This window comes from Microplitis demolitor, chromosome 9 (assembly GCF_026212275.2).
Source record: "Microplitis demolitor isolate Queensland-Clemson2020A chromosome 9, iyMicDemo2.1a, whole genome shotgun sequence".
Lineage (NCBI taxonomy): Eukaryota > Metazoa > Arthropoda > Insecta > Hymenoptera > Braconidae > Microplitis > Microplitis demolitor.
The window spans coordinates 10,284,041-10,299,529 of NC_068553.1; the positions used below are offsets into that span (position 1 = coordinate 10,284,041).

The 15,489-nt window shown below is 31.6% G+C and overlaps 1 protein-coding gene across 15 annotated transcripts in view; it reads left to right on the plus strand.

Annotated features, from left to right (window-relative positions):
- Positions 1 to 15,489, plus strand: part of LOC103572023 (uncharacterized) — a 370,788-nt gene that overhangs the window by 215,074 nt on the left and 140,225 nt on the right. Inside the window, exons 4-5 of one of the 15 annotated variants that reach the window (XR_008404319.1) lie at positions 6,979 to 7,145; positions 9,887 to 9,975. The exons of 13 other annotated variants lie outside the window; for them this stretch is intronic. The gene's annotated coding sequence lies outside the window, so the exon portion shown is untranslated. Of the gene's footprint in view, positions 1 to 6,978; positions 7,146 to 9,886; positions 9,976 to 15,489 lie in introns of those variants that run through there. One more of the 15 variants, XM_053742095.1, reaches the window with a different exon arrangement.

A 15,489-nucleotide genomic window follows, 5' to 3' on the forward strand; every position in this document is an offset into this window, starting at 1 on the left:
ATATAATGTACGTAATAGTTAACCACTTGTTACAGACTATGTAAATATGTCTCAGAAACGATAAACAATTATTATTATCATTATTATTTAGATTAATATTTGAATTAACATTGAAAAATAGTAAAATCATTATTTAAATGCATAATATAATATTTTGTAAAATAATTAATTAGATTCATATTTGAATTAATATTAAAAAAATAGTAAAATTATTATTTAAAAATATAATATTTTTTGTAAATTAATCATTTTAAAATTAAATGAAAATACTTGAAAAATTATTTCCATTAAATAAAGACATGAAATATATATACTATTGTGGCAAAAATAATGTCATTTGAGCCATTCATCACTCGTTTGAAGTTAAATAAATTGTTAGTCTAATTGTTCCTCGGAACTCAAATACAAATAAATAAAAGAGAACGCACGTTCATGCCCAATCATTACATTCTAATGCAGTTAACTTGAAAATAAAAACTAAATTTAAATTTTCACAAACTTGTTTTAAATTCACCAAAAATTTTATGGCTTTTCACTAGTAATTTTTAATTTATTTATTTTAATTGCCCGTAGATTCACACTACACAAAGTAGAAGGAAAACAAAATCTCTGCATCTCTTTAATTTAGCGAACGGAAAATTATTTTAGTTTTAAAGGAGCTGTAATCCTTGAAATTGTATGAATTGAAATCCTCAAACTGGAATGAATGGAAATTGAAATCCTCGAAGAAAATCTGTGAATAAAAATTGAACTCCTTGAATAAAATTTGATGCATTGAAAATCCGTGAATAAAAATTTGAAATCCTTGAATAAAATTTGATATATTGAAATCCGTAAATCGAAGTTGAAATCCTTGAATAAAACTTGAAATCTCTGAATGAAAACTTGAGATCCGTAAAATAAAATTGAAATCCTTAAATAAAACTTGAAATCCGTGAATAAAAATTGAAATCCTTGAATTGAGCGGGATCACACCCAAAACTGTACTTTACAAAAAAAACTTCAAAAAAAAAAATAATAAATGGGGTCACACCTGACGAGAACGGGATCACACGCGACGGTAACGGATTTACATCGCGGACTGATGAGTTTTTCTGACTGATTTCATTAGCTGGTGCAGCGACTTTTATTTGCGATGTAATTTTAGATGGGCCCCCATGGTAGGGGCCATGTAAAAAGACGCAAAAAGACTCTCCCAGAGTTTATTGTGTATTCATTAAAAATTTTGTCGACGATCCCATTTTTCTCCGAATCTTTGTTTATTTAAATACATCTGATATCTCATATCAGCAGTTTATTTATTTAAATAAAATAAAAATTACTGCCATCGGCAGTTTCATTTATTACATTAATAAATAGTAAAATTATAGATATTTTCCAAAATGCGTAGGTAAAAATTTATAAAAATAGAATTACTATTGATTTTAATGCATTCGATAAATTTGCTATTATTTTTGGGGGTATTATAGCCCTCTAAATAGTCTTTTCTCGATTTTATGTATTAGGATAGCAGCAGGAGTAAGTTAGTCGTTTACTCTTGCTGCAGGTGTTTCTTTATTTTACTTTGGGCTTTACTCTATTGTTTTACTCTGCCTGGTACTAAGGTTACAGCACGGTATTCGCGCCCACTTATATGTAATGTTTCGCCTTCCCGTATGTTCTCTTTCTTACAAAATGGTGTACTTAACTATTTATCATTATTATATTTATTTTCGAATTTATATATATATATTTATATATATTTATATATATATATATATATATATATATATATATTATTCCTAAATATGTTTGCTAATAGAAATATATACATATATATTATTTACATTTACATACATATATATTTCCTTATTTGGTAAACATATTGATCTTCGAATATATATATATTATTTATTATTTGAATGTATAAATCGTATATAAATTATTAATTTTTATCTATTTTAATTTGAGTTGAAATATGAATTATTTCTAAATTATTTAGTTTAAATTTATCCGACTTTACACATCTGTTATTTTATTTGTGTATATTTATTTTTATCCATATATATATCTGTGCACCCGCATACAGGGTATCCCAAAAGTATCAGCCCACATGATAAAACTAGGGAGAGGACGAAATTCTAAGATGAAGAGTCCTCTACCACTTTTTCACCTGATAAACAGGTACGGTGTTATTAATTAAAAAAGTTAGCAATTCAGGAAAAAGCTTTAGCGTGGATGAATAGAGAGGGGTGAAAGTCTGGGGGAAGCATCAACGCATGAGCGTTCGGCTGCCGTTCAGCGGCTCTCACAACGCAAGATGCACGAAAATAAATTTTTGAATGAATTCATTTTTTATTCTTAATAAAAATCTAGTCGTACTAAAAAAAAAATTGACTCTGATTTTCTAATCAACTGACTGACAGTCAGCAAAAGACTGATGATTTTTTTTTTGAATCCAGTCCGGCAAAAAAAATTATTATGCTCTTATCAACTGACTGACAGTCAGCTAACTACTGGCAGTCTGCGGAAGAACTGATGATTTTTTTTTTTAAATCCAGTCCCACAAAAAATTATAAAAATTGATTCAAAAATGACTTTTTGCATTGCGTGAAATAGCCTAACAATCAGTGTCTTAACTTGGATTGTTTCCACGTTTAAGGAATTTGGTGGCCCTGAGAAGGCCACGACGTTCATCAGGTTCTAGCTGCGCCAGGGCTTCAGGTAGCACTTCTTGAAGGAACTTCAGATAATTGTCACTCTAATTCATATTTTACTCAATAAGCTAGCTATCACAAGAATTATGATTTACTTAAATTTTCCTACTTACATTCATAGCGTCCGGCAAGGGATGTAGAATTACCACGTTGCCAACAATGTCACCCCACATTTTGATTTTCCACTTATTTTGGAAATTGTGATCTCGTGTATAATGAGGATTTTCCAAAGCGTACTGATGCGAATTGTGTTGATTAAAACGGCCTCCACAAGTGAAAAGTGATTTATCTGTCCACAAAACGGGCTTTCGAAAATCAGGATCATTGGCATCCATTTCCAAAATACGGTTGCAAAGCGCTATCCGCCGTTCAAAATCACCAGGTTCTAATTTTTGAACTCGAGTTGCGTGGAACGGATGCAATCCTCTTGCTCGAGTTATCCGATTAATCGAGGTACGAGAAATCTGCAACCGTCGCTCGAGTTTGCGGACACTGGTGTTCGAATCATTCAGCACTGCATCAACTACGCGATCTTTGTTTCGCAGAGAGCATACGTCTCGAGGACGACCTACACGCTCGGCGTGGGCTGGCAAAAATTCCCAGTATCCCAAAGACGTTGGATAGCACCAAGAATCACGTGATGGTTTGGATGACGAGCACGATTCGGGTAACGTCCAGCATACACACGGCAAGCATCCCTAGCGTTATAGCGACACTCACCGTAAATCAAGATCATGTCCACATAATCCGAAGCAGAATACTGATTTTCACAAGGCATAGCGAAACGTAATGTAATTATTGAAGATTCAATAAAGACTGACGTTTGTTAATAGTTTGCATCGATAAATTTTTAAAACAAGTGAAAAACGATGAAAAGAGAGAAACAAGATTTAGTGAACGAGAAAAAAACAGCGAGCGCCTTGGACACAGCGTCAAATTTCCAAGGAAAATAATTGAATAAAGTATATTGGAGAATGCATGTAACAGTTAGGAATAAAAAAGACGAAAATAAATACTCAGTAGCGTTTAAAAAAATAATCACAAAAATTATACTGATGAAAAACATTTACGAACGTTCTCTGAAGGCTTAGCTGCCGGTATAATGCTATGAGTGAGTTAATGGCCGTGTTCGCTAGTACTTTTTTTCACGCAGGCGCCCTTAATTTTAATCTACGCATGCTCAAAAAAAGATGGCTATTATTTATTTATTTATTATTCACTCACAATGTGTCATAGCTGACTTCAAGATTAACTTATAGTATTATAAGCTTGAAAATATTGATAAAAATATCTTTGCTGAATCGCATTTCGTAAAAAGCATCTGTACAGAAAAAATTGGGTATGCAATTTACCCGATTGTATTTTTTCTTGTATTCCTATTGAAGCCCAAATATGATATCATTCACTAAACTCGGGATCCAAATAAATGCTCGTTATTATGATGATGATCATCATGATGATCTATAAATTCTCTTTACGAAATGCAATTCAGCAGACATAGTTTTATTCATATTTTGAAACTAATATTATTATCGGTTAATTTTTGAGTCAGATATGAAACATTATGAATAAACAGACAAATGAGTGGATATCTATCACACAGATCCCAATGAGGCAGATGTATTCATCATCTAGACCCCAAATATCCAGATTCCCGATAATACAGATTTATTTTCTTACTTGCTCACTGACTTTACATCTTCGAAAAGAAAATGTTGGGTTCAAGAATTTTTAAAGAATTCCGATAGAAAGTCTATAGGAAATCAGGGCTTATTACTGTCTAAGAAATTCTATAAAAAATCAAGTCTTGTCACTCTTATAAAAGAAACGATTTAAAACAATTGGAAAAAAAAAATTTTTAACATTTTTTAATGCTATTGAGAACTTCGAATACTTTTGAATCACCCTTATTACGGGCATTTAACATTGTCAATCGTTTCGAATCGTTTCTTTTAATCAGGGCAGTGTGTGAGAATTGCAGTCAGACCACCCTGCAAGTGATGGAAAATACCCGTCCTATTACCTTCTGACGTAGAGCAGCCTTCTAGTTCCACCATCCATCTGACGGCATTAAATGAACACATTATTTTGAAGGAAATCTGATGTAGAAACCCTTAAAATGAAAAGGCACTGGACATTTTGGGTCTAGATCGAATCCAAGCTCCTAACAGTGAGACGATCCTGCACAGTACTAGAAGGCTTGATTGCGATTCAGTGCATCAAAATCTACTTCCAAACAAATTTTTAGTACGATAGAGCCATAATTAGATTTTCTAGGTCGATTTTAGTGGACAGAATCGCGATTTTGGGCCATGTTGACTGCTTAGGGACCCTCTGGATGGCTTTCTTCTGAAAATTGAGTTCATACCAAGCCTGATTTCGATTCAGGGCATCGAAATCTAGTTTCAAACCAATTTTTAGCCCAACAGAGCAATAATCAGATTTTTTAGGTCGATTTCAGTGGCCGGAATCGCGATTTTGAGCCATGTTGACTCTTTAAGGGTCAGTTTTAACTATAGTTAACTAAAATCGACTTACAAAATCTAATTATGGCTCTATTGGGCGAAAAATTGGTTTGGAAGTAGATCTTGATGCCCTAAATCGAAACGACGGGCAGTAAGAACTAAGATCACATAAGATAGTCATGCAGAGGTTCTCTAGGTGTCAAAAATGGGTGAGAATCTCATTATTTCAATAAAAATTTTGTATTTAAAAATCGTTATATTTAAAATACCTAAGATTATTTCCATGCTTTATTTTATATGGTTAGTTTAAGTTTAAAATATTTTAAATATTGTGGCTTCACCTACAAACATGTCAAGAATATACATTTATATGAATTGGTGTTAATATTTCAAACCAATTAATCTGCTGTGAAAAGTAAATTTTATTTGTATTATCGGGATTTAAATTATTTAACATATGTATTATCAAATATATGTGTTATAAGAATTTGAATAATAAAGATATGTGACATTGTGATTTGGGTAATTGATACATATAGGCAAACGACATATGCGTGAAAGACACCTACCCGTAAATAAATAAATAAATAAATAATAGCCATCTTTTTTTTGAGCATACGCAGATTAAAATTGAGAGCGCCTGCGCGAAAAAAAAATGCCAGCAAAGACAGCCAATGATAGAATAAGAAAAAAAAAACAATTTGTCGCGAACTTTGATTACGATGAAAATCAATAAAAATTTGCGATCATCACATCGTGTGTTGCTAGTCAGTTGATAAGAGCAAAACATTTTTTTTGCAGGACTAGATTTTTTTTAAAAAATGATCAGTCTTCTGCTGACTGCTAGTCAGTTGATGAAAGCAAAATAATTGTTTTTGTGGGACTGGATTTTAAAAAAAAAAAATCATCAGTCTTCTGCTGACTGCCAGTTAAATATAAACTAGTTTGATTTTAATCGACTTAAATAATATGTCAAATAATGAGAAAAAGATATCTTAAATAATGCTAAATTAGTTTAAATCAGAGGAGACGGAACACATTCTAAATCTAAAAATGTGCAATCAGCAACTCTTAATGATTCTGAAGATGTTCAAACGTTACCTCTACAAAAAAATTTTCTGTCATCACCTCTTCATGATTTAGAAAATTTACCACCAGCTTCTTTTGAACATCCGGAAGTGTCGAGTGATCATGACAATGAAAAATTTGATACCGAAACAACTCGTGAAGAAACGATTGACCCAAGTAGCTTAGAATCGGGTACCCCTCGACTTCCGTGGTCTTGATGACGGGGCTTACGAAATCACAATTCGGACTGTAACGGGGTAAATTCGAATTTACCGCGTTCAACTAAGTCCAAAATAAAATCTATTATGTGTACTGTCGGTCATGTGACATTACCACCCAGGGTATTCCGGGTAGGTAGGGACTAGTCGTCTGGAAGTGGAAATTTGAATTGCTTGACCGTCAACCCCACTTAGAATTAAGTAGGAGACGAAAGACAACCAAAGTCAAGAGGTGCACGAGCAATTAAAAACGGGGACCGGAACGAGAATCGGGCATTAGTGGCCGGAACGACCAGACCGAACGGACCTAGTCGAGTCGAGAAAGTTCAACAGCTGAGGAGACGCTACGATAAGACTCCTTTATAACCGCCGATATTTAGATGCTGCGACTTTATATTAGGTAAAATTATTTAATTGAGAGCTTGTGTTTTAATGTGGAACCGAGCGATAAATTATTCAAATCTTTTATCAGATACCAGGCGGTTAGCCGGTATCTTTTCTGAATATTACTGATTGTGTCTGATTAAGCAGGTTGGAGGAGAGAACGGGTAGAGGAGAGTTTAGAGATAGAAGGAGAGAAGAGACAAGGGACAATTACAGGAACGAGACGGAAAATTATAAATACCAGACCAGACCAGGACGAAACCAAGACAACCACAACGACGAGAAAGGAACCAGGAAGTTAATTTGTTGTAAAGGTATTTATTTAAAATTTTTTCAGGCAGGAAGCCGGAAAATTTTAATTAATACATCGTCATACGTCTGGTAGCGTCGCGTTGGTTCGTTCGTAATAATTTAACCCAGAAGTAAAATATATAAAATAGTTAATTAATAAGCTTCAGGCAGGTAGCCGGAGCGATTATATAGTCAAATATTTCCAGGCAGGTAGCCAGAAATATTCTAGAAGTTTCCAGGTGGGTCGGGTAACTCACGCACCGTAAACTGTCGAATCTAGTCATAATCGCTAGTCGGAAAGTTAATTAATTATAAGTAAAATTAATAAAATAAATAAAAATAAATAAAATTAATAAGAAATTGTCTCGGGAAAAATTATAAAAGGGTCCGTGTTCAAAGTCGCAGGTAAAAAAATTAAATAGGAAAAATTAAGTTAATTAATGAAATTAAATAGAGGAAATAATTAATGGAAAGGTATTAATAAAAATAAGAATAATTATTGTGAGGAACAAGTACCTGAAAAGGAGCACGGGATAAAAGCTGATAAAAAATGGCGGAACTTGAGTTCAAATGAAGTGGTAACGTTGCGATGAATTCACTGAGGAAAAGTCGTTGTGTTATTGAAGTTAAAAGTTATTGGTGATAAAATTAATAAAAGGAATAACAATAAATAAAAGTAAAGAAAAATTCAACTAATAAATTAATTAATAATTATATAATTTTCCAAATTAATTAATTTATTTATTGCGGGAAAATTATTGTAACTCAGTGTGTGTAAATAAAGTCCAGAGGATGGAGTGAGTGTGTGAGTGAAATAGATAAGAATTTTAATGGAAAGCTTAGTAATTAATTATCGCGAAGGTTAAGCGATTTTTAAAATTATTGTGTGCGTGAGTGTGTGGAAATGCCAAAGGTCGTTGGCCAATTTTAATAAAGAAATTATTGCGAGTCAATAAATTAAATTAGGTTAAGTGAAATATCGCAGGTTAATAAAAATAAGGTTTTAATAAAGGTATAACGTTATAAGGTTTATAAAAGGTATAATGTTATAAGGTTTATAAAAGGTATAATGTTATAAGGTTCATAAAAGAGATAAGGTTATAAGGTTTATAAAAGGTTACATGTGAATAAGATTTATGAAGGTAAAAAAGGTTAAAAAGGTTATTGAATAAATAAAAGGTTTAAATTTTTAATCGGAGATGTAAATTTTTTATAAGTTATCCTTTCTCATCCTTCTCTTACAATTAAATAAATTACACCGACCCTGACGATCTAAGATCCGGCTCTGGGAGGCCGTCATCACTTCCAGTGGCGCCCTTAAGAAGGTAAATTAAGGACGACTAGAGTAACAGCATAACCCTGTTATAGGACACCTTTTGAACCCAAAAGTTCTAAGGGCGCCACTGAGAGTAAGTTGCACGATCTCTCAGTATCGTGTACAAGGCAAAAAACAAAGCAGAGAGAAAAGAAATCTCAAGGATGAGTCCGAACATCTCCTTATCGTAGCTGGACCATACAGCTGCAGAGTTAGGTATCAAATATCAATAAATTTAATCACTTAATGAGCGGTCGGTAAGACTCAGCTTTATTAATCGATTGAGAATAATTATTTTAGAAAAATTAATTTAAAAATATACATCCAAATTTATTTATAATAATCATATGGCAACAGATATGTTTCCTATTTCAATATTGATTATCTTCAACAAAATAAGTCTTAAAATTTCCCGACAATATCAAACGTATTTTAATATTTAATTACTTTTAAATTCAATATAAATTTCTTAAATTATAATAACAATTGGCATTTACTATATATACAACAAATATTGCTGGAGAGGAAATAATTTATCTCAATTCACACTCACCCACACTCTGTCCGTAATTAAAAAATTTTAAATGACGCCTGAAGTTCTGGATTGACTTTCTAGCCTGAATTTTATTTCTTTTAAATTTTATCATAATAAATTTTACTTAAATAAAGTTCCCAGTGGTGCGGTCGGTGAGACTTCGCACCAAGGTCACTATCTAACTAAAATTCTAGCACCTTCTAGAGAACGGTCTGTGAGACTCAGTATCTTTAGAAAAATACCTGCTAAGTTAAATTAAATTTAAATATCACAATTATTAATTATTAAATAATTAATCAGGGGTCTTTAGACTTAACTCAAATAATTATTCAATATGACGCTACCTAACAAAGACAAACCCATACACTTATTCCAAGTGGCGACCGAACACTCTCGAACCCACGCCGCGGGAACCAATAAATTTTATCTCATTAATAATTATCTATGCATAATTTTTCTTTGTCTCCTTTAGAAATTAATTTAGAAAATAAAAGGTTTAATTAACCAAGATGTCTTCCAAATTTACCAAAGTAGTTGCTGGTGTAGATGATGACGCCATTAGGTGAGAAGAGGGATTTCGCTCTTACTGACTGATGCCGGATGCTGTTGATTTTCGCCTCTTTTCTGCCGCTATCAATGAATTTATTTTATTAATTACGTGGTTGTAAAACTCAACGCAATTTTATAATTTCTAGATAAAATTTTACAAGACCCACAGCAACCATGGATTGTAAGATGGTGTCCGGGGTCAGACTTAGACTCACCGTTTTCTTAAATACTGGTTTTCCAAAACTCACTTTAGTGATGTTAATTTATTTGCATAGGGTCTCACAACTCACCATAAATCTATTTAATTATTATAAGTTTTATTGATAATATTCTGATGAATTTTAAATGCGACTGATTGTGTGCAGCTCTAAGCAGTGAGTGACGCTGGAGTGCGCCTCTGTACGCTGCGAAGCCCACGGTCTCCACTCTCAATCTCATCCCAGGCTCGTACCATCCAGATGTTTATGAACTTTTAGATTCTAGAAACGGCGGGACTCGGGGCCCCCGTAGAGTACTCATTCGTCGCACGGTCAAGCGTACTATCCAATTAATAGAGTCCCATTTTATCGATCGTCGACAGCGCAGGGACAATGGAAATGCGTCGAGGAAAAAACCAAGAACTGCCTTTGAAAGAAGATATAAAGCTTCTGTACGATTATTTAAATAAGAATTGTCTTGATTGTCTTGGCAAATTAAAACAATCATTCAGCTTAACAGTGTGGGAAGCTCTGATTCAGTATACTTCAATATTTGTGGAAATATTCAATCGTCACAGACCAGGCGATGTCGAAATGATTTTAGTTGAAGATTTCAACAAACAAGTTAACTTGAGTGAAACCTTGAATCCAGATATATATGAACAACTTTCTAATGAATCTCGGGAATTAGCTGATAAGTTTATTCGCATAACTACTAGAGGAAAAAGATATCGAACTGTACCTATGTTGCTTCACAAATTTATTGTTACATGCATCCAAATGATTAACAAATATCGTTCTGAGGCGGGTATAGACACAGATAATCCATATGTGTTGTGCTGTCCTACTTGTAATTTCCTTCAAAAATCATGCATCCGTATTTGTCCGCTGTTACGAAAGTTCGCAGATGTTTGTGGGGCAAAATATCCTGAGTGATTGAGAGTAACGAAATTACGTAAGCAAGTTGCTACTCACACCGCTATGATTGGAATCGAAGATGCAGATGTCGATCGCTTAGCTAATTTAATGGGCCACTATAAAGAGATACATAAAAATGTATATCGTGTGGATGTATCGATTGCAGAGATGACTCTTGTTGCTAAACTCATAGAGTCTGTTATGAATGATGAAAAAGGACGAAGAGACAGTGTAGAGGAAGCTCATGGAGAAAGCGAAAATAGCAGCAGCAGTGATGATTCAGAAGAGGAAAATATTGATAATGTGGATCTAGGAAAACGAAACAACATAACAAAATCAGCAGAACAAACCAATGTTGCCCAATTAAAAATGCAAAACATACTAAAATATCTGAAAGTCATAAAAAAAACATGAAAATTTTAAAGAAAGGAATTCCGATTCTGCTGAAAAAAGAAACTGTACTGATGGAAAATCACAAACTAAATTGAGTAACGATTTTGTAGCCAAAGAAAAATAAACAGTAAGTCTTTTTATATGATTCTATTTTTACTTAATTTATAATCATACACAGAAAAAAAGGTTTACTTGAATTAAGGAATTTACGTTCTTCCCAAATTTTTTCTTGAATCAAGTTCACACTTTGTTTTTGATTAAAACAACAAAAAAATTTGGATTAAGAAACTAATTTCTTTATTAAATAAATAACTGTCTCGATTCAAGAATAAAATTATTCAGCTTGAGAAACTTTTGTATTTATTCAGAAACATTTCAGACTTATGTCAAGTATTTTTTTTCTTGGTGTAAAATGATTTAATTCTCAGCACAAGTATTTTTTTTCTTAGTTTAAAATGATTTGATTCTCGGCCCAAGTATTTTTTTTTTTCGGTTTTTCAAGAAATAATTATTTTTGGTTAAAAAAGTTATCCTTTTCTGCGACTTACACAACCCTCTGGAGGTTTAAATGTTATTTTTTCAACCTTCGGTAAAGAAGGAATTTCAATTTTTTTTACATATGATGGGACTCGAACGGCCGACCCTTCTATTGAGAGCAGCTTAAGTCATGTGCTTTAGACCACTCGGCCACCACGCGGATTCAGTAGTGGAAATTTATTCTTTTACTTAAAGCTATTCAGTACTATATATACTCAAGACTAAGCTAAAAAAAAATTCTTTTATTGACTACTAAAAGTTTAAAAGAGTTCAATATTTATAATAAAAAAAATTTTGCCTTCATTTGTAAATCATCAAGGTTTTTCAATTTGAAAATATTTTTTTCTAAGTTATAGTAACTAATAAATATTTATGATTAAAATTTTAATTTAAATAATGTTCTCTTTTTTTTTTTTTGTAATAGTTTTAAATTCAATTAATGCAGTTTTGAAAAAAAAAAATTATTTAATTCTTATATTTATTGATTTATTTATTTATTATTTTTTTTTTTTCATAATTCTAAAGAATTACACCTTCTTAAGTTTTTATAAAATTAATTAAATTCGAAAAAATAATAGACGAAATTTCCCTCGGAAATTCCTAAAATAGCAGAATTTATTGTAAATAAAATACATATGTGCCCAAATATTTGCTAAACTTACAAATGATTATAACAACATTTATGATATAATTATTATTTTTTTTTTTAAATTTCATGTCCTTAACCTTACAACGAGGACAAAATTTCCATTTTTTGTGTAGGAGTGACAAAGATAGAGATAGAGTAGTGAGAAAAGAGTGGGAGAACCTCTGCGTGAATCCAAGAGAAAACTTACTTGGCTTAAGCCTGCAGTGATCTTGATTTGAGATTTGTATTTTAGTTCAAATTACCACTTTTCATTGATTCAAAACATCGTATTACTTTATTAAATATTTTAACTTTCTTGAACTGAATATTTCTATTTTTTGATTGAAGTAATAAATACATTACGGTAATGAACAATATTTATTAAATCAAGAAATTTGAATTATTTAACTAAAAAACTCAACTGCTGAATCAATCTTTGAAGATTTATTGAGTCAAAAATATTTTTTATTTTTTCAAGATTCAAAATCCAAGGAATTTTTTTACTTCCCTCAAGAAAATCTCGATTTCCATTTTATGTCCTCAAAAGTTTCTTGGCTCAAAAACCTTACTTTGAGCCTAATATTTTTTTTTTCTGTGTACATACAGGCGTGTATTTTGCTCAGTTAAATTGAAATTTTATTATGCATTTTTGTTGAAGTCATGAAATTTTGGAAACCATATGAAATGCTATTATTTTATCAAATATTAATAAACATGATAGATAATTTTTTCCTGATTAGTTTTTAACACAGCAAAATTTAATTTTTAAATTAGAAATCAATAAATTTCATTTTTATAACCGTAGATAAAAAAAAAAATATTGAAAAAAAAAAAGTAATAGTCTATAATTTTATACAGTTTTGTAATTAACTTATAAAAGTTATATATTTTTATACTATCTAATATTCCATAAATCGGTTTAATCGTCAATAACAGAGACTTACATAAATTATATATGCTAAATAAAATTCGATATGTTTAAATTTAAAATATAAAGATGGTAAAGTTTTAGCTATTGGTTTGATTTAAAACTCATAAGTTTAATTTTTTAATGCAAAAAGAATCTAAAGTATAGTTTAAAAATAATTTTCTTGAATTTTGATGAGATTATTTCTTATCAACTGTGACAAGTTGAGAATTTATTGATGCTTTTAGAGGAGTCTAAACTTTTTCTCCTATAACCCTCAAGTCCACGAACAGTACTAACTTTGTTATACTTGCGTAGTAAATGTAAAATTTGTCGATGTTCTTCTCTAAAACAAGTTAACATTATTGAGAAATGAAAACGTTGATTGATAGATTACAGGGTATTGTCGAGTGTTGTTCTGAATTTTCCATTTAGAGGTTCTGTTCAAGAAAAGAGCTTGCAATAAATTACTAAGGGCTCTCCTCAATAGGCAAAATTGTTAAGATATTAAAAACTAATTTATATCACTTTTTTTTTTTTTTTTTTTTTTCTTTTATTAAAAGATGTTATTCTTTCAGTATCTCAGCATCAAAATATGATGCGCTGTGTATGGACTGAAAAAGAAAAAGCTGCGGTAATAAATGAGTTTGGCGAGCTCAGTCAATTGAAACAAGTACTTTCAGTAAAACCCGGTTAACGGGCAATAGAAAAAAATGAAGATTCAAAAAATAGAACATCAATTAAGCTCCGGCTTCTTATTGATAACTAGTGTCAAAAGAAAGCGTGGCGTGAAGTTTACGTGGCTGCGAAGAATGATAGTCAAATAATTGGTTTATTTTTTTTTTTATTCATTCAAGAGCTTCATTTACTTATTAAAATTACTCTACCATTAGTAAGAATCTCAATATTCTTGTCATTTATCAGTGAGATAAATGGGAAACGTTTCGTTTTTTAGTGATGAAAAGAAAAAAATTTTGGCTGATGAAATAGTCTATGTTTTATTTAACTATAAAAAACGAATCTTCAACTTGCTATGTCACTCAAGTTTTTGTTAAAAAAAAAATTCATCAAAAGTATTTATAGAAAAAAAATTCGTCTATCGGTTGACCCTGCGGGCCAGCCCCAAAACTTCCCGCTGTGTTCGAGTTCCTTAAGCTCGAAAACATCGCTGTAAATACATTTTCGAGCTCTTCGAGCTCAAAAATACTTTTGTATACCATTATTTTCGAAAAAAACCATTTTTAGCATTTCTTTCTCCCACGATATCTCTCCAACAAATTATCCAATTTTGATGTTTGAGGTGGCAATTGACGCGTTTTAATAGATTTTAAACCTGAATAGATTTCGGAATTATTTTGTAGAGTTGTTTTGAAGATATTCGCAAAAAACTGTTTTTCACCATTTCTTTCTCCCGCGATAACTCTCGAACGAATTATCCGATTGAGATGGCTAAGGCGGCAATCGACGCGTTTTATTTTGTTATAGAGCTGATCAGATTTTGAAGTCGATCGTATAAGTCGTTTCTGAGAAATCAATAAAAAACTAAAAAAAAATTTTTTTTTTTGTAATTCGCAAATATTTTCGAGTCTATTCGATCAAATGATCTGAAATTTTCAGGAAAGTTGATGGCCAACAAGCTCTTTTGATTGCCACCTCAACCACCCAAATCGATTCATTAGTTCAAAAGTTACAAAGAGTTTACACACACACACACGCGCACACACACACATACACACACACACGGATATCATTCTGAAAATAGTCAGAATAGCTTTCTAGGACCTCAAAACGTCGACATCTGATGAAAACTCGATTTTCGAAAATCGGGGTGAAAACAATAACTTCCCGAAATTTTTGAAAATCGTCGATTTTCTTAGCAGGAAGTTATAAAAATGCATACTTTCAAGCAATTAAAGTACATTGAAGATTATTTTTTTTATTTTGTTTGAAATCTGTTATGTTCAACTAGTAGCTTGTACTGTGATGTTGGACAAGTTATTATTATTATTATTATTTTCGGCCCTAGTCTTTCGACCAATAGACCGGGATCACACTAAGTAATTATCTGAAAGGTTTGTTTTTAAATGAAAGATATTGAATATACGAATTTAACTACTATATATTATACAATTTTAAATTTTGATGATGTGAAAACAATAAACTTGATATTAAAAGTATTAGGTGGCTAGTCCACCGACTCTAATTTACAATAAAATGGTTACGACTAAATTGATTTCAAATACTAAAGAGGACTACAGAATTTCGAATACAATACGTTCTTTTATAATATTTCCGTGTGTTGAAAATGTTTCTATAATCTGGCATACATAAACTTAAAGATTACAGTACCTGAAGTTGTGGAGATTGGAGTATTTTTCTGGTTTTCAC